General features: G+C 41.5%; 1 long non-coding RNA gene across 3 annotated transcripts in view; it reads right to left on the minus strand.

Annotated features, from left to right (window-relative positions):
• LOC141089444 (uncharacterized) overlaps positions 1–18,583 on the minus strand; it is a 60,340-nt gene that overhangs the window by 18,250 nt on the left and 23,507 nt on the right. For 2 of the 3 annotated variants that reach the window (XR_012232292.1, XR_012232290.1), the window contains exon 2: positions 17,967–18,073. The exons of the other annotated variant lie outside the window; for it this stretch is intronic. This is a non-coding gene — a long non-coding RNA (uncharacterized lncRNA). The remainder of the gene's footprint in view (positions 1–17,966; positions 18,074–18,583) is intronic. 3 annotated transcript variants of the gene reach the window in all.

Here is an 18,583-nt window from a genome sequence, read left to right on the forward strand (position 1 = left end):
TCCTAACAATATTGTGAGTTCTCAGGTCTCAGTGCTCATATCCCAGTACATTGCACCTGACAGTGCTCATCTCAATGGTAGCCAGTCCCGCTGCACCTGCCAACATTCATCTCTACATCAGCCAGTCCTGCTGCACCTGACAGTGCTCATCTTTACGTTAACCCTGTTCTGCTGCACCTGCCAGTGCACTTTTCTATCTCAGCTGGTCCCGTTTCACCAGCCAGTGCTCATCTCTACATCAGGCAGTCCCGTTGCTACTTCCATTGCTCATCTTTACTTCATCCAGTCCTGCTGCACCTGCCAATGCTCATTTCTACATCAGCCGGTCCTCTTGCAACTTCCAGTGCTTATCTCCACATCAACTGGTCCCTCTGCACTTGCTAGAGCTCATCTCTCTGTAAGCTGTACATTACTTTGGTCCGCCCCAGCTACCTGTTTCTAGGGGGTTGGCTGCCATCTACCCAAGTTCAGTCCTGAAGTAGCACCTGGACCACTTTCCTTGTCTTTCCTCGGATCTTGGTATCGTATGTTGCTGCGTATTCATGGTCAGATTGGGTGAGGCTCCTAATCACACCCCTCCAGGTCTTCATTGGGCTTCGACACAGTGGTTCCACCACCCAGCCCATTACAGCCTTGCTTTATACAAGTGAATTGAGTGAGTCCGAGCATTTCTATTTGGAATGTAGGCAGTATGCAAATCACATACTTGCAGTCATGTGACTACCCGATCTTAGCAGCAGCACCGGAGAATCCTACAGCATGTGGTGCATTTGCTATAGGGATTCAAAAGTCAGCAATCATATTGAGAGACTGCATACATTTAGCAGGAGACCCATATAATGAAGAGAAGGCAGCTGATATGACTGTCATGCTGATTGAATTATAAAAGTAAACTGGTTGATTTAAAAAGAAATCTGTAAGATTGCCCCTAAATCAATCATTTATCGAAGCATCATGAATTCGAAGAGAGAGTTTCAAATGATGAAGGCTTTATGGTGCCCAAGAATGTCCAGAAAGTGCCTGGATTGTTTCCTACAATAGATTCATCTATGGGATCAGTTCAATACCAGTGTAGAATTTGCTCAGGAATAGCAGCAGGTAGGTATGAGGTACGATCTTTATCACTATATACAGATCGAAACGCGTCGCTGAACACACTCTCCCCCTGGCACATGTCCATGTTACTTTAGGATTTTTTTGCCTTTTTCATGTTTTAAATGGATGAATAAATTTTTTTTTGTGATTTTAAGGAGCTTGAACACTTTCTCTATTTCTTCTACTAGGAAGATGGTACCTGTTATGAGTACACACATCCAGGAGTACTGTGTTTACTAAGTAAATCTCAACCAGGGAAATCCCTTACACCAAAAATGACGTAGTCAGAAGGATATTGTTTCCCAGCAGGAAAAAAATTTGGGGGGAGAAGACCTGTGGCGCAGACTAGAGGGCACTGAAAGATAGATGGCCCAGTATAGCGGCCAGAACCATACATTCAACGATGGCAACAGCTGGTGAACTGGAGAAGATCCATCTTTTGTGGGAGTGGATGGTCCCTGGGCGTGTGAAAATGAGCCCAGCCCACTGGAGTATCGGACCAGAAGAGGGTATGCCCTGCAACCAGGTCCTGGCCCAAGATGCGAGGAGCGTACCAGAGGAAGGCGCAGTGGAAAATGAACTGAGGCTCATCAGGTGAACAATAGCAAGTGCAGAAGGTGTGGCCAAAATTGGAATCACCAAGAGTGTCAGGTGATGCAGTGAACACGTCAGAAGAATGGCACCAGATGAGGCGGAGCCAAGCAAACAGTAACTGCGAGACTGGCACCATTTTCTATGCAGCGTATGAGGAGTGAGGGACAACAGAGGACGACATCTAAGTTGGAGATGACAAGCTTCGATACGAATGAAGGATCGCTGTTGACCTAGCGAATGGACATCAGTGGGGATGAGGAGGATCCTTAGGAGATGCCAAACATCAGAGTTCTGTCTATGGAAAAAAAATCTCTGCATGCACAAGTTTGATATGATATTCATATCACACTCGCCTATACAAGTCAATCAGTGTGGGGAAAACATGGGACTGCACTCGGATGACATCTGAGGGCTGTCCGATTTCCACACACTGACAGAATGGAGAAGATGGACATTTTTCTCTCCATTTTATCCTAATCCAAGAGAATCAGATCACACTATGCTGACTCTCTGATCAAACTTTGATCAGAGTTTGATCAGAGTGTCATTTGTATAGTTGGCCCGATTGTCTCGGATGAAAGAATCTACGGTCATCTATTCTCTCCCTTATTGATAGTTTATATAAATTTAGAATTTCCTATGATTAATTCACATAGATTCAGGAGCATCTACTCTGTTTTGTGCAGCCTCTATATGTACTTCTGGAAATGAATGTATTACACACGGCTGACTTGGAGATACAACCAACTTATTTTAACCAGGATGCCACAGCTGCTGTACAAAGCCATTTATTGAGTGTCATATAATTCTAAGAACTGCAGTTCTCACTCGAGGGTTAAATCAATCAGAGATGCAGCAACAAATGCAGCCCAGGTCTACCTGACAAATAAACATTACCTTGCTCTTCTAAATAAGATACATCTGTTCAAAATCTGATACTGCCAGCAATGATTGGGAACTCTCAGACTAGATAGAGACCCACAGATGAACTGTAACAGCCATGTGTCAATTTATATTTTTCTATGAGGAACAACAGAGGAATGTCACGAAATAGAGTGAAAAAAAGAAATTGTTTTAGAGAAGACACAAGTATTCACAAAAATAGAAATATCAGAAGAGGAGAGAGGAACTTATGTATTCTTTTTAACTTTTTGATCACCTCTGTATTCTCTTCTATAGTCTGCAGTATTATAATGCCTATATACAGTGGAATGTAAAAGTTTGGGCACCGCTGATCAGAATGACTATTATTTTGAACAGTTATGCAAGCTGAAGATGAAATGATCTCTAAAAGGATTAAATTTAAAAACAGCATATTTACGTTTTATTTTATGCAAAAAAATAAATAAATATTTTCATTTTTACATTTTAAAGATAAGAAAAAGGAAAATGAGCTAATGCATAAGTTTGGGCACCCTGCCTGGTCAGTACCTAGTAACATCTTTTTTTTGTAAGTGTTACACCTTTTAAATGCTTTTTGTAGCCATTCAAGAGGCTTTCAATTATCTTAGGGATTTTCATCCATTTTTCCTTGGAAAATTCCTCCAGTTCTGGGAGATTCCTGAGTCATCTTGCATGTATTGCTATCTGGAGGTCTAGAAACAGATTTTCAATGATGTTTAGATAAGGGGACTGTGAGGGCCATTGTCATACCTTCAGCTTGCTCCTTTTGAGGTAGTCTATTCGGATTTTGATGTGTGTTTAGGATCATTATCCATATGTAGAAGCCATTCTCTTTTCAACTTCAGCTTTTTTACAGATCGTATTATGTTTGCATCAAGAATTTGTTGAAATTTCATTGAATCCATTCTTTTCTCTACCAATGAAATGTTCCCCGTACCAAAAGCATTGGCCCGCAATGCTTAGTGGGTGTCAAAATGCTATTTCACTGAAATTCTGTGCCCTTTTTTATCGACACATAGCTTTGATCATTGTGGTCAAAAAGTTCTATTTTAAACTCATCGGTCCACAGGATTTTTTTCCAAAATGTATCAAACTTGTGTTGATGTTCTTTTGCATACTTCTGATACAGAATTTTATGATGAGGATGCAGGAGAGGCTTTTTTTTCTGATGACTCTTCCATGAAGTTCATATTTGTGCAGGTATCTCTGAACAGTATACCACAGCTTCAGAGTCTGCTAAATCTTTCTGAAGGTCTTTTGAAATCAAGCAGGGTTACGTTTTGCTTTTCTAGCAATCCTGTGAGCAGCTCTCACTTAAATTCTGCTTGGTCTTCCAGACCTTATGTTGACCTCCACTGTTCCTGTTAGCTGCCATTTCTTAATTACATTTCGAACTGAGGAAAGGGTAACTTGAAAACGCTTTGCTACCTTATTATAGCCTTCTCCTGCTTTGTAAGCCTCCACCATTTTCATTTTCAGAGTACTAGGCAGCTGCTGACAAGAACCCATGGCTGTTGTTTTTTTTGGCACACGGATAGAGGAGGCAGGGTTTTTATAAAGCTGGGAAATTTGCATCATCTGGCCTTTTCTAATGATGATAGTAATCAAGCCAAAACCCTAACCGGCTAACTAAGGTCTGAAACCTTGATCAAAGTTATCTGAGCACATAAATCTTCAAACTTTTGCATATTCCCATTTTCCTTTTTGCAATTTTTAAAATAAAAAAATGACAATATATTTTTTGTTGTTGCCTAAAATACAAAGGAAATGTGTCATCTTTAACATTAGGCCTTTAAGAGATCATTCCATCTTTAATTTGCTTAACTGTTCACTATACCATTAATTTTGACAAGGTGTGCCCAAACTTTTACATGCCACTGTAGATCTGGTATCTGACCAACATACGGCCACTATTTAAGGGTATTTTTGGTCATATTAGTGTAGAGGCAGATATACAACTGCTGCAATATGTGTATGTTTTACACCTTCAAAACGTGTGGAATTGTGCATTATGACGAGCTATTGGACTAGAAAGGGCCCAGATATTATTCTTGCACAGAAGCCTCTTCAGCCAGCATGTAAGTGTATACTTGAAAGGATTTGTTTGCTGAAGTGTGGTGAGGAAGCCCTTAAAACCATAGAAGCACGTAATATAATGACAATATCTTTCCTCATGCTAATGGTACTGTTCCCTTGGGGGCCGGTGGCAATCGCCTGTGATGTAGGGTAGTGGAGTGATGAACATGGAGCCAGGAGAGGCCATTATAGTTAGCAACAGAACTTTTTTTACTGAGGTAGATGAGCTTGAAAGAACATTACGGATAACTGATATCAGACTGAATGGTATTTAGAGTTGGATTTGACAGAGTTGCATATATAGGGTTATCCATGGCAATATTTTACATGTTTTCTTCAATCCAATCTTACAGTCATATGAATCCATTTCAGCAAAATGCTTCTGCACTACTTTCTGCACAACGGTTAGAGCAGTTACTTTTACAAAATGCTCCCATGAGGCAAAAGTTAGAATTCCTTCTCAAAATCTTCCACACTATGTTGACACTTGTGTATGTATCTAAATGACCTTGCCTAACCTACATCAGTCTCAGGACTTCTAGCAGCTCTGCACCACCATGGTTTCCTAACTATGTTCTTGTTCGGGCCTCTCCCATCTTTTTACTAAGCTGTACTCTCTTTTAGGATAGTGCTTCTGCCACTTTCTTGACAGGACTCTTGGTTGAAAGAATTTGCATCTTTTCTGACTGTTGTTCTCTTTTGATGTAACTATAGGCACTCTGACGTGCTAGGCCTCAATAGCCCCTTATATAACTGAAGCACCTACCTGAACTTCCCGCTAGTTGCTTAAAGAGGATATCCGTAATTTTAGTAAAAAAAAAGGCATGTAGTTGCTTACAGAGACAACTACCTGTCTGTTATGCCCGAAGCTGGTCATTGACTGCTCCTGCCAGATACTCAGCTGCTCCCTGTTAACAAAGCAGCAGTTTCTCTTCCTGAAGACAGGGCAGGACTACTAGTGTCATGCTGATTGACAGCCTGCTCTTCGCTGCCTATTTGGGGGAAGCTGGCTTTCAATCAGCATGACACCAGTAGCCCCGCCCTGTGTTCAGGAGGAGAAACTGCTCCTCTGTTGACAGGGAGTAGCTGAATCTCTGAAACAAGCACCGGGTACAATAGACAACAGGATGTTGTCTCTGTTGGTAACTAAATGCCTTTTTTTTAAGTCCTGAATATCCCCTTTAATCCCCAAACTCCTGCAGTTAGCAATTGTTTTTACAGTGCCCTTATTAATCAATGCAATGGATGAGTAATGCATCAACATAACACAATACAAGTATTATATGATCTCAAGGGGTCCAAATCATTTTTGACTCTGACATATTTATCCCTGACAAAAGGTAGAAGTGAATGTCTGTACTTGTCAATATACTTAAAGGGATAGTCCTATCTGAGATATGTATGGTACAGTTGTGGCCAAAAGTATTGACACCCCTGCAATTTTGTCAGATAATACTCAGTTTCTTCCTGAAAATGATTGCAATCACAAATTCTTTGGTATTATTATCTTCATTTAATTTGTCTTAAATGAAAAAACACAAAAGAGAATGAAGCAAAAAGCAAAACATTGATCATTTCACACAAAACTCCAAAAATGGGCCAGACAAAAGTATTGGCACCCTCAGCCTAATACTTGGTTGCACAACCTTTAGCCAAAATAACTGCGACCAACCGCTTCCGGTAACCATCAATGAGTTTCTTATAATGCTCTGCTGGAATTTTAGACCATTCTTCTTTGGCAAACTGCTCCAGGTCCCTGATATTAGAAGGGTGCCTTCTCCAAACTGCTATTTTGAGATCTCTACACAGGTTTTCTATGGGATTCAGGTCTGGACTCATTGCTGGCCACCTTAGAAGTCTCCAGTGCTTTCTCTCAAACCATTTTCTAGTGCTTTTTGAAGTGTGTTTTGGTCATTGTCCTGCTGGAAGACCCATGACCTCTGAGGGAGACCCAGCTTTCTAACACTGGGCCCTACATTATGCTGCAAAATTTGTTGGTAGTCTTCAGACTTCATAATGCCATGCACACGGTCAAGCAGTCCAGTGCCAGAGGCAGCAAAGCAACCCTAAAACATCAGGGAACCTCCGCCATGTTTGACTGTAGGGACCGTGTTTTTTTCTTTGAATGCCTCTTTTTTTCTCCTGCTCTATGTTGATGCCTTTACCCAAAAAGCTCTACTTTTGTCTCATCTGACCAGAGAACATTCTTCCAAAACGTTTTAGGCTTTCTCAGGTAAGTTTTGGCAAACTCCAGCCTGGCTTTTTTATGGCTCAGGGTAAGAAGTGGGGTCTTCCTGGGTCTCCTACCATACAGTCCCTTTTCATTCAGACACCGACGGAGAGTACGGGTTGACACTGTTGTACCCTCGGACTGCAGGGCAGCTTGAACTTGTTTGGATGTTAGTCGAGGTTCTTTATCCAACATCCGCACAATCTTGCGTTGAAATCTCTTGTCAATTTTTCTTTTCCGTCCACACCTAGGGAGGTTAGCCACAGTGCCATGGACTTTAAACTTCTTGATGACACTGCACACGGTAGACACCCATTGGACCGGACCGCCCTCCCGGGAAAGTATAATAAAACTCATTTTCCTTATCTTGCAGGTCAGATAGGGGGCTTATCTACAGCATTATAGAATGCTGTAGATAAGCCCTGAAAGGCAGTGGCCACATCTTATAGCGGCCAAAACAGCTGACAGGTTCCCTTTAAATAAAGTTTAGTTACTCTTGAAGTATTGTGCTTTTATGCTCTGAAAAATTCATAGCATTTCTAAGAGTATTTGATAGCAATGTTTGGACTTATTACCCCTATTTAAGAAGTAGAGTGTGATGATAGTTGGTGTGTGCCCACTGTGCCAATGGGCAGGTTTACCCTTGAGGGGCATAACTAAGTGGCTACCTTGTTTTCACTAGAGCCTCTTATTGTGAGGTTAGGCTTGGGCCGCTAGGGTAGCCACTAGGTGTTACTACAGTGGCTGGACCTGCAGCAGCCGACCAACAGATCAAGGCAGGGATACGAGTTACCAAGGGCAGGGCTGTAGTCAGGAAGTCCGAGGTTGGGGCAGGCAGCACAGGTTAAAAATACATAGTTGAGGTAAGGAGTGAAGAGATCAGTCAATATGAGAAGACAAGCCAGGTCTGTAACAGGAGGGACAAACAACGAGACACCTTGACTGGATACCAGATGCAAACTGTAACCCAAGATCAGAAAAGGAGAGGAAGGAGGAGCTGCCTAATACATTGCCTGCGCGCATGGGATAGGCCATTGAAGCCAAGCTCTGCAGGACACAAGAGGGTTTAATTTCTGCAAGGTCTGATATCATCTCACTATAGCCAGGTAGAGACAGCAGGAAGATGCAGCAGTGCTTGAACGTGCTTCAAGAGGCAACTCAGTGAGATGACCTGACATGAGGAAACGCAGATTGGTGACCGCAGTGAGTGGGACAGCACTGGGAAGGCATGTAAGATGCTGGCATGATGTAGAGGCAGCAAGTCATGTACAGTATTTAATGTTTGTAGATTGTACAAGATTGGTTGAGCGGAAATTTATAAAACTATTTATATTGCACCTATGTAAAAAAGAAGTATGAACGTGAACCCTAAACTTTGCGGCCGAGGTAGAAACAGACAGAGGAAGACCCATGTACAAGAACAACATATGGGTCCATGGCAGTTGAATAATGTTCTTTTGACAAAAACACTTGTTGCTTTGATAGTGAAAGTAGACCCCCTTACCTTTTTATGGTGGAATGCTCTTGTTATTAACTTTTATTTATTGGCGTATTTTCTACTAACACATTGGGATATACAGTACAGTGCATATGTGAAGGATACCTAAATTATATAACATAGTAAAAAATGAAAAAGATTTGCTAATAGGAAAAGACTGAAATAATTAGTTTAATTTCCTGGTGTACCTAGTTAATACCGGTTCATTACTTTTTCAGATTAAAGCATTTTCTGAATAAAGTTTGCATTTTACAGATGGCTTACTTAGCATGAATCCCATAGCAATTAAGTACATTTTGGTTTGCAGTAGTTGTCTTATTATTGTGAGAAAAAGTGAGTCCAGTTAATGAACCTTCTAGACTTTATGTTGAAATATTGTACAGAGATACTTGAAAATTGCTTACTTTGGCACAGATAAGAATGTTTTGAAAATGATTCTGCAGCTTAAACTTCCCTATCCGATAGAAACAATGCTGAAGAGAAGTTTCCAGCAGAACGAGCTGTCCAATAAAACAAAGTATATCATAGGAATGGACTGAAAGTTCCAGGCAATTCCCAAAATAGACATTTGTCACATTGCTTTCATTAATCCAAAATTCCAGATACTATCACCAAAAATAAAACAAGAAAATAGCATGATAACGTAAACCATTAATCAAATAAAATACAAAATAAATAGCAAAAAGACACAATAGATAAAGGTCGTATGAAAGATCTTAAGCAGTTACTGACTAAGAAAAAGACGAAAATAAAGTGTTACCAAATAAAAAGATATTTTTCTTTGTCTCCATGCTTGATGAGATTATACAAAAAAGAGGCGACAGATATTTTTCAAATGAAAATGTAACAAAGAAAAATGAAATTGATTTTAAACACATTCTTCAAAGCACTGATGTCTACTTTTAGATTAAACTGTGAATAACTGGAACGATTTGTCAGAAAGTCCCTCTAGACCCCGTCTAGTATATGATCGTCAAAGGTATACCAACAGGACTTTAATAACATATATTGCAAACAAATGTCAGCAGATCAGGCAAAATACTATTTTGCCTCTTTATGTGGTTTTCCAGGGATATTAGATTTGCTGAGAAATTATTCACTGGGAATATAATGCCCCTTATTATGCTCTAGGTTCTTTCCAGACCCCAGAGAATAATAAACATAATAAGTCAAAAATTTTAAAAAATGCTTATACTTACCTTAGAACTCACCTCTCCAGAATGTGTGCTGTGACCATTGGCGAGCATTCGACTTACAGAGTTGTGGGGATCAGAAGATGCGCCGAGGAATGAGAGGGTGGCAGTGAGGAGCTGGAGTGGTGATTAGTAAGGTGAGTATTTCAAGGAGAGTGGGTTTTATTTTAACCCTTTGATGGCCTCTTATGGTTCAGAAAAATGGTGGCCAAAGGCCGCCATTTTTCTGAATCCGCACAGAAGCTAACTATAAAAAATTAGAATTTTGTCGAATGCGGATTTTGGAAAGATTCAAGCATAAAGCAATTCCACTTGAATGTGTTTGTTCATTTCTAATTAAAAAGAAAAATTTGAGAATTACATATAGAATGTTAGTCCCAAATGTGGTGTGAACAAAATCTCTTCATGTTTTTTCATTGAAACATAAAGTTATAGGATCTAATAAAAAATTTGACAACAATATTGGGAACACTTAAAAAAAAGAGTACAAATAATGGAAAAAAGGTATTATTGACTGCATAATCAACAATGTAAATTCTAACATGTTGTGTTGCAATAAATCTTAAGTTTCTTTTTCTGTCAGTTAGCAGTTGAAAGATTTCATCTCAGCAGCTGAAAGTTTATTGCTAATAGCCAATTTACAACCCTTTCCATGAGTGTGCATAGCTACATCATCACAGATCATTGTCGCAAGGCATCACTGGGACCGGAAGATGCCGGCAGCGTGGCTGACTGGTGGGAAAGCTGCTGGGGACGCCGGAAGGTGAGAATATTACGATTTTCTATTTTAATTCTTTTTTTAACAGGGATATGGTACCCAGGGCCTGGAGGAGAGTCTCCTCTCCTCCAGATCCTGGGTACCATCCGCACATTTTCAGCTAACTTTACGCATGGTGGGCATCAATGCATTCCTATGTGTACGGAATCCCCGTGATTCCACACAAATAATGAGCATGCTGTGTATTTTTCCGCAATGCGATTCCGCCACGGATAAATCCGCAGCATTAGCACAGCATGTGTGGAATGCTATTGAATTCAATGGGTTGCAGATTTTTAGCATTTATGCAGCATTTTCGCCGCGTTTTCGGGGTGAAAAAACATGACAAAAAAGCTAAAAATCCGCAATGTGTGCACATAGCCTAAAAGACAAGTTTTATAACCTGCAAGAGACAATTAGTGTTTAGTGGGGTGCCGACCTTTTAGGAATTTGCTCTATGACAAGATATCGGAGAGCAGGGGGTTCATTTACCATTTTGCATATAAACCATCTGCAGATTGTGCCAACCACTCAACATCATACCTCGGCCATAACCAAGCCAAACATTTGTGTCACAATTTGATGCTCAAAATGTTGAAAAAGTTTATATATTTTTTTACATGGGACAGTTTAATAACTGAGATCTTTAATCCTGAATTTGTAGAGAGCATCTCAATTTTTCTGATACAATCCCAGTAAACTTGTTGCTATCAAAGACTGAAAATAAGCAGGGTTTGTGTAAATCCAGACCAAAAATGGGTGGATCTTGGCAGAGATGGGGCTAAGGACTTGCCCTCAACATCTGTAGACTACCAACATGTTGGTAAGCATAGGCATTAATTGTATTAGGATTGTAGTTACTTCATAACAATGAAATATTAATATCAGATTTGGAGCTTTTTTCACATTTGCCTTGTGAAGGAAAAAGATGAATGAGGGAAATTTTGCCCAATGCTGTACATACAGGCTTGCATGCTATCTATCACTATTATGTACACATTACCTTAGACACAAGTTTAGATGTCATCTCACATAATCAAAGCATAAAGTGACAATTGCATTTAGCCTGCAGGATAGAATCAAGGCATTCAAGCAAAAACTGCATTACTTTGCTGAGTAGAGGTTCCTTTCTTTCTTATCTATGCTTCTCTCCCTGACATTATAAATTCCTAACCTGTGTAACAAATATTCCAAGACAGAAGGAATAGGTTAGAGATATGCACCAGGCAAACGTCAGACGTGACATTGTTGAAGTCAAATCTTTCCTAGGGTTCTCGGCGGAGTTTTTCAGATTGGAAAATGCTCAGAAAGCGTAGTTCTTTCTATATATGCATAGGCCAGAGATTTATAGATCTCATTGCATGGTATCCATCTTTTCAGCTGATTGCCTTCATAAAAAATTGAAAGATTTAGGAGTTCTATGATTCCTTGGTGGAGCTTTAAGAATCAGGCGTTGAAGAGGTAGCGTGGGATTTTTGATTTTCTACAGGAAATATGCGATTTGTCTTACGTTGTTAAAGAAGAAATATAGTAATTTAAGGAAGACTTCAAATTGATCTAACCCATGAGGCATTACGTTAAAGGAGACTGTTTTAAAAAGGGTTTTCTAGGCTAAATTTTTAATTGAGCAAGGGGGTGTATGTAACTAGGCTCTAGGCAGTAGCCGTGGGCGAGGTACTCGTCTTCCACTATCCAGCCAACTACAGGAAAACGTTGTCTTGATTTAATGTGTATGTCCAACCATTTTTATGCTACGGACACCTCTCAGTTTTGCCATGCTTTTCCTGGCACCTGTTCTCTTTGACCTCAAGATAAGGAAACCACATTGATTCATAAAAGCAAAGTTCTCTTTACTATCCATCTGACTTGTGCGCATAGAATATTTAGAATTGCAGTTGTCATTTTATTTTGTACAGTACAGTGTTACACTTCCAATTGATATAAACAGCGTTACAGTTTGAGAATTGCAACTTAAGTCGGGAACCCCATGGATCAATATGTTGCGCTGTGACTACTACACTTCAGCCCACTTGAAGGGAACCACATAAGGCACAACTCTTGCTGTCACCTCACAGAGCGTGACTCCCCACAGATTTGCTTACTCTGTCTCTTGCCCAGACTGCAGCTTCTGAGGCCTGGCCAACACTGCATTGTAGTCTTTAGTCCCTTAGGGACCCTTGCAAAGTTCCGGACTGTAGGTTTTCCCCTGACTCACCTGCTTACAGTTGACCACTGCCATCAATGGGATTTTCTTGCTTCCTATTCTCTTTGTTCACACACTCAGTCCTGAGTGCTTTAATTCTGAGGGTGTACTTACTTCTTTTCTCTTGCTTTTTGTTAATAACTACTACCCAAACAAAAATAAACCCACATATCCCCATAACTCTTCCTCAAAAATGGGCAGGCCCTAAAATTAACCCTAATATGCCTGACTAGCATGAACTACAGTCTCCAGGAGGATAACACAATACATTTTCACAAAAACAATACATTTTCCATACATTAAAAGAACAGGAGTTTTCCAGAGAGATGAAATGTCATGCTCTCCACCCTTATGTAGACAACTTGAGTGATTGACTGCAGTGGTGATGTGTACTGTGCTCATCATGTTACTGCTTCAGCCAGTAGACTACATTGTGGACTAAAATGAAGTGAGTTTTCAGAGTTGGTGTACAGAGATTTGCACATTTCAAAAGGTTGATGTAAAAAACAAGCAAATTATTTATTTCAGTATTGCAGTAACTAAAATTTAGGAGGTCTATGAGGGACATGAGGTTTTCCACATGTTACTGCTCTTCAGGATTGTCAACTGTACTATAAAAGAAAAGAAATCCCTTGGTAACACCATTATTGTTAGTGACTTAAACCTAAGAAAGTTTGATCGCATCTATAAAATAATTACCTGTTTCTTTTCGAATAGTGGGTATTACCTTAAGAATAAACAGATAGCATAACAATAAACTATAAGCAAGTCAAATACTGAAAATCTGTAAGGCCTCTTTCACACATCAGGTTTCCGCCGTCAGGCGCAATCCGGCTCTTTTGACAAAAACCGGATCCGGCTAAATGCAATGCCGGATCCGGTTTCCCCCCCATTGACTTGCATTTGCGCCGGATCGGCAATGGCCATGCATTTCGTCTGGTTTTCGCCGGATCCGGCAATGTGTCGCAATCCGGCGTCTGGAAAAAATGGCAACTGTAACGTTTTTTGTCTCTGGCGAAAAAGCCGGACCCGCCGGACCCGGTGCTTCCGGCTTTTTCACACAATGAAAGTCTATGAGCACCGCAATGCGCCGGATCCGGTTTTTTGGGTCTGAGCATGCTCAGTAGCTCTGTCCACAGCACACATATAAAAAACCATGACAGTGGGACCCTCAGCCACACCCAACATGCCACCCAAGACAGGAACCAGGAGCAGGAGAAGGCAGGAGAGCACTGCAGCACCATCAGCACCACCACCACCCCAAATGGAGCAGCAAAGGGAACATGCTGAACAACGGGAGGGGAGTCCACCAGCAGATGAGAGACGGTAATTATCAAATCCCCCATTCCTCAAAACTAGGGCCATGGAATATCAAGATATTCATTGGCCCTTTGTTTCTCTTTATTCAACAGCCGCCCAAGAGATGCAGCAGCAGCAGCACTGGCAGCACTGGCAGCAGCACCACCCACAGCCATGGAGTCTGGCCAGCAAGAGGACACCACATCTTCTTCTGGGAGCCCTCCCTCGCATTGTCAGCGTTTGATGGTAAGTTTTTATTTCCAAAATCCATCATCTCTGTAATATATGTCTATTCATTGCCTTTTATTTCAAAACAGGTATCACAAGCTGAAGAGGAGCTCCCAGAAGAAGAAGACAGACACCTGGAGTGGGCTCACAATTGGTAAGATTTTTTCATCAAACGCAGAAACACAACATCACACTACACACAACACATAGAAAACAATGTACCGCAGACATCACACAGCAAACAAATATGTCAACATCCAAACACATAAATTTTTTTCTTTTCTTCTCTAGTCTTCCCAATCTGGTGATCGGCCAAGAGGTCCTCGCAGTGCCTCCCAGGGTCATCTGCGACAGCAACGCGGTGGTCACCAGCGTGTAAGTATAATATTTAAGTTAAATTTTGGTACACTTTTTATTTCATGTTTTAAAGTGTGGTGCCTAATTTTGCTATTTTTCTCTTTTACTTTAACAGCCTTCACAGCGTGCTCCCGACTCTGACGGTGAGGATGGAGGAATAGATGTGGACCACCTCATCGATCTCATCAGAGAAAGGGAGCCGCTATGGAATATGGCTGACCGCCGCCATGCTGACCTGATAGTTACCCGACGGCTCTGGGAGGAAATCTGTTCGCTCCTTGTGGACCGCTGGGAGGACCTCGATGCTCAGGCCCAGATTAAAGAGCGTAAGTATATACAGTACTGGTTGCTTGATGTAAACCAGTGTTTCCCGAACTCCAGTCCTCGTGGTCCCCACTGATCATTTGTTCAGGATTTCTATTTACTATGGAAATCCTGAAAACATGACCCCTGGGGACCATGAGGACTGGAGTTTGGGAAACACTGATGTTGTATACTAACCACTTTGTCCTTTCTCGTTTCAAGGGAGAGAATTGTGAAGCGGTGGCGGTCTGTGAGGGATCGTTTCAAGAAGGAGTTCAATAAAGAGATGCGGGCCCCGAGTGGATCTGGAGGACGCAGGAGCAAGTACAAGTACGCATGAGCCCTGTCGTTCCTCCGGGATACAATGGTCACCAGAAGGTAAATATTACACACCACATGTGAAAAAAACATGTTTAGATGTAAAAAAAATTTTTCAGACAGGGCCATGCCATGTCACTATTTTAATTTTTTTTTTTTTCCCTTTATTCCACAGCACGGTGAGCAGCACTCGGGAGCCTGCATGATTGGACCCTTCTGAGGCGATCCCTGAGGAGACCGGCACCGAGGGACACTTCGACCGCCCCGGTACATCTGCACCTTCCCACACATTACACCCATCTGTCCTATCCACCAGTGCAGGAGCATCGTGGCCGACAACATTACATGAAGCTGCTGGTGAGGAGATTGCTTTCCCTTTACCCCACCCTTCTGCCCCTGCCACCTCTAGTATACCTGCGGGTACCGGGCGGCAGCGGCAGAGGAGTCAGGAAAAGACTTATGCGCCAGAGTTCTTGCATCTGAATGCATCTTTCCAGAGCTGTCTAAAAGTCTTGTCAGAGCAAATCTCCGCAGGCTTTCAGCAGATCAACTCCAGCATTCTGGAGGTGAAGACACTTCTGCAAACCATGCATTCAGAAGCAAGATCTTCGCCAAACCACACCTTTTTCAGGTCTGTTGTGGAGCGCATGGAAACGCTCTCTCCTAGCCAGCAGATGCATGTAATGCATTCGTGCCACGGTGCTCTCCAGCACGTTACCTCCCAACCTCCTCCGCCCACCTCAGTAGTTCCTCCACCTGCACCCCCTCCAGCCACTTTCCATCCTCCCCCTCCTATTACATACCAGCCCCCTCCCCAGTACCAGCAACCTCCCCAGTACCAGCAACCTCCCCATTACCAGATATCTCCCCACTTCCAGCAACCTGCCCCATACCAAACTCCTTCCCCGTACCAAACTCCTTCCCCATACAACTTTCCATCAACATCATCTGCTCCTACAGTCCCTGCCCAACCCTCCACTCCACCACCCACCACCTCTTCTGCCTCCCACATGTCCACCCATTCTCTAGCTTTTTCCACACCTTCACCTCTAACTGTTCCTTCCCCACCACGACCTCAGTCCTCTCTCCACACTCCCAGTGTCAAAGTGTCCCGCAGCCCCTCCAGCAGCATTTCCACCCCACACTACACAAATTTATAATATGTGTGTATTTTAATAAAAATGACCAGTTTTATGGTTTCAAAGCTTTATTAAAAAAGTTTATTTAAATTTAAAAACAGTTTACTAAAAAAAAAAAATGTTAAATAAAAGTTAAATTATTGTTTACACTGGTTGTTTGTCATTTCCTTCTGCGGCGAAATATGTTAAAAAACAGGTTAAATACAGGGTATTTAAAAGGAAAAAAGGTATTCAAAACCAGGTATATAACTGTGGGTAAAAGGTAAATAAATTTTAGCTTTTTGCCACAGTTGTGTTCCTGGTTGTGTTTGAAGCAAAGTATTTCACCTAAAAAGTGGTGTTTATTGTTGGTGATTTCCTAACAATGTACACAACTTTTGTTAAAAGGTGAAATACTTTGCATAAAACACAACCAGGTACACACCTGTGGCCTAAAGGTAAAAATAGTAAGACCATGACAAGATAGCCAACTTTGGTTGGCAAAGGTATATACTGTTGGTAGAGAAGGCACACAAGTTTGGTTAAGGGCACAAATCTTTCACACTCTGTCATCCTGCCAGTGTACTCTGCCTTGAGGTGACATAAAGTATAGTAAGTTGTGGGCTCTGGTAAAAACTCTTCGGCTAAGGAGTCCCACAGTGCACGGCATGTGTGCTTCACTATTCCAGATATGGTGGAAATCCCGAGTCTGTACTGGAAATGCAGTGACGAAAGGGATTCTCCAGTTGCAAGAAATCTGTGGGGAATTAAAAAACAATTAGTTTAAAATAACAGCATTACATACCAAAACTCAGCTATAACACTTGGAGATACAAACTACCACCAACAAGATTGCAGTGAAAGTGTGCTCTGATGCGAGCATATCCAATAAATGTGGCTTACCTTAAAGTCACCATCAGACGCTCTGCGGGTGAAACAGAGAAGCGGCAATAGGTGTCCGATTTTCTTATGAGGTGTGCAATGCGCTCCACCAAGTAATCAAAATTCTCCATTTTCAGCCGAACATATCCAAAAAATTTCTCCGGGTTTCGTCTAAGGTCCATGCAGAGTGTAGAATAGACCCCACGAGTCATTCTCTTGGCTGTGATGGGGTGGATCCACAAACGTCGTCTACGATGCCTGATTCGCTGCTGTCTCGCTCTCTCCTTCTCCAGAACAATCACCCTCAAACGATTCGCCTCCGCTGTAAAATCCGCCAAATTCTTCAAAATGTTTCCAATCACAACATCCATCTTCGCCAGTCACTTGCTCTTCTCTCCAACCTGCACTTTCTCCTCTACAACCTGTCAAAGAAAGGCTGTAGGAACACGGTATATATAGTTTTTCAGTAGCCAATCCCGTTCGGAAGGCCACAAGGGGCGTTTTTAAAAACCGGATCCGGCATAATCCGTCGAAAAACGGATCGAAAAATGGATGAACCGGATGAGACGGATCCGGTTTTGGCTGTCATGCGCAAGACGGATCCGGCAGAAAACTGGATCCGTCACATCCGGTTTTACAAAACATTTGCCGGATCCGGCGCTCCGGCACGACGACGGAACGCGCCTGACGGCGAAAACCTGATATGTGAAAGTAGCCTAAGTCTTCTCTGTGAGTAAAGCAAAAGACATGTTAAACAGTTATAAAATATTTGATTAAAGATTAATTAATACAGGTGTTGAACTCAAAAGTTGTAAGAAGGTTAACAAGCACAGTGCTTGCAAGAGTGCATTGCAAACTGTAGACTGTTTTGCTTTAAACTTTTGTAGATGGACATTGAATTCCTTTACTTACATCTTGTGGATGTAAAGATGGGAATATCCTTTTTAAAATAAAGGATCAGTGCTACGTAGTTTTTTTCTCCAGGCATCCGATTCTCTGCCTCTGTAGTATGTACATCCCTTGGTTAAGGATGAAAGAACAAGAAAGGAATATAAAACATATTATTTACATATATTTTACTTTTACATATACATGATCTACATGCAAACAGCAGAACTGGTGGAAGACTGCAGAAATAGAAGACACAATTTTACAGAGGAATCTGTGATTTTTTTTGGGAATGCAGTGGTTGCAAAATGAAATATTAATATCTGCCGTGACTGTAAAGATGACAATGAACTCATTAAAAATGATAATAAATGCAGAAATAAATGTCAGGAATCTCAGAGGAAATACTGGACTAATTAATTTTACACAATGTTCATGGTTGAATTACGTCGGTAAAGAAAGCAACTTTATTAGAAAGGAATCCATGGCATGAGCAGTATAAATAAGCCCAATACACCGCTGTTCGGCCAGCCACTGTTTTGGTCAACTTCCCTATACACAAGAGCTTTTGTTCTGCCATGCACTCCTATGTTCTTTGTGAGAGGTACTGCCATACATCTGAACCGAAATAAAAAAGGTAT

This window comes from Dendrobates tinctorius, unplaced genomic scaffold (genome assembly GCF_039654945.1).
Source record: "Dendrobates tinctorius isolate UK_male_01 unplaced genomic scaffold, ASM3965494v1 ptg000008l, whole genome shotgun sequence".
NCBI lineage: Eukaryota > Metazoa > Chordata > Amphibia > Anura > Dendrobatidae > Dendrobates > Dendrobates tinctorius.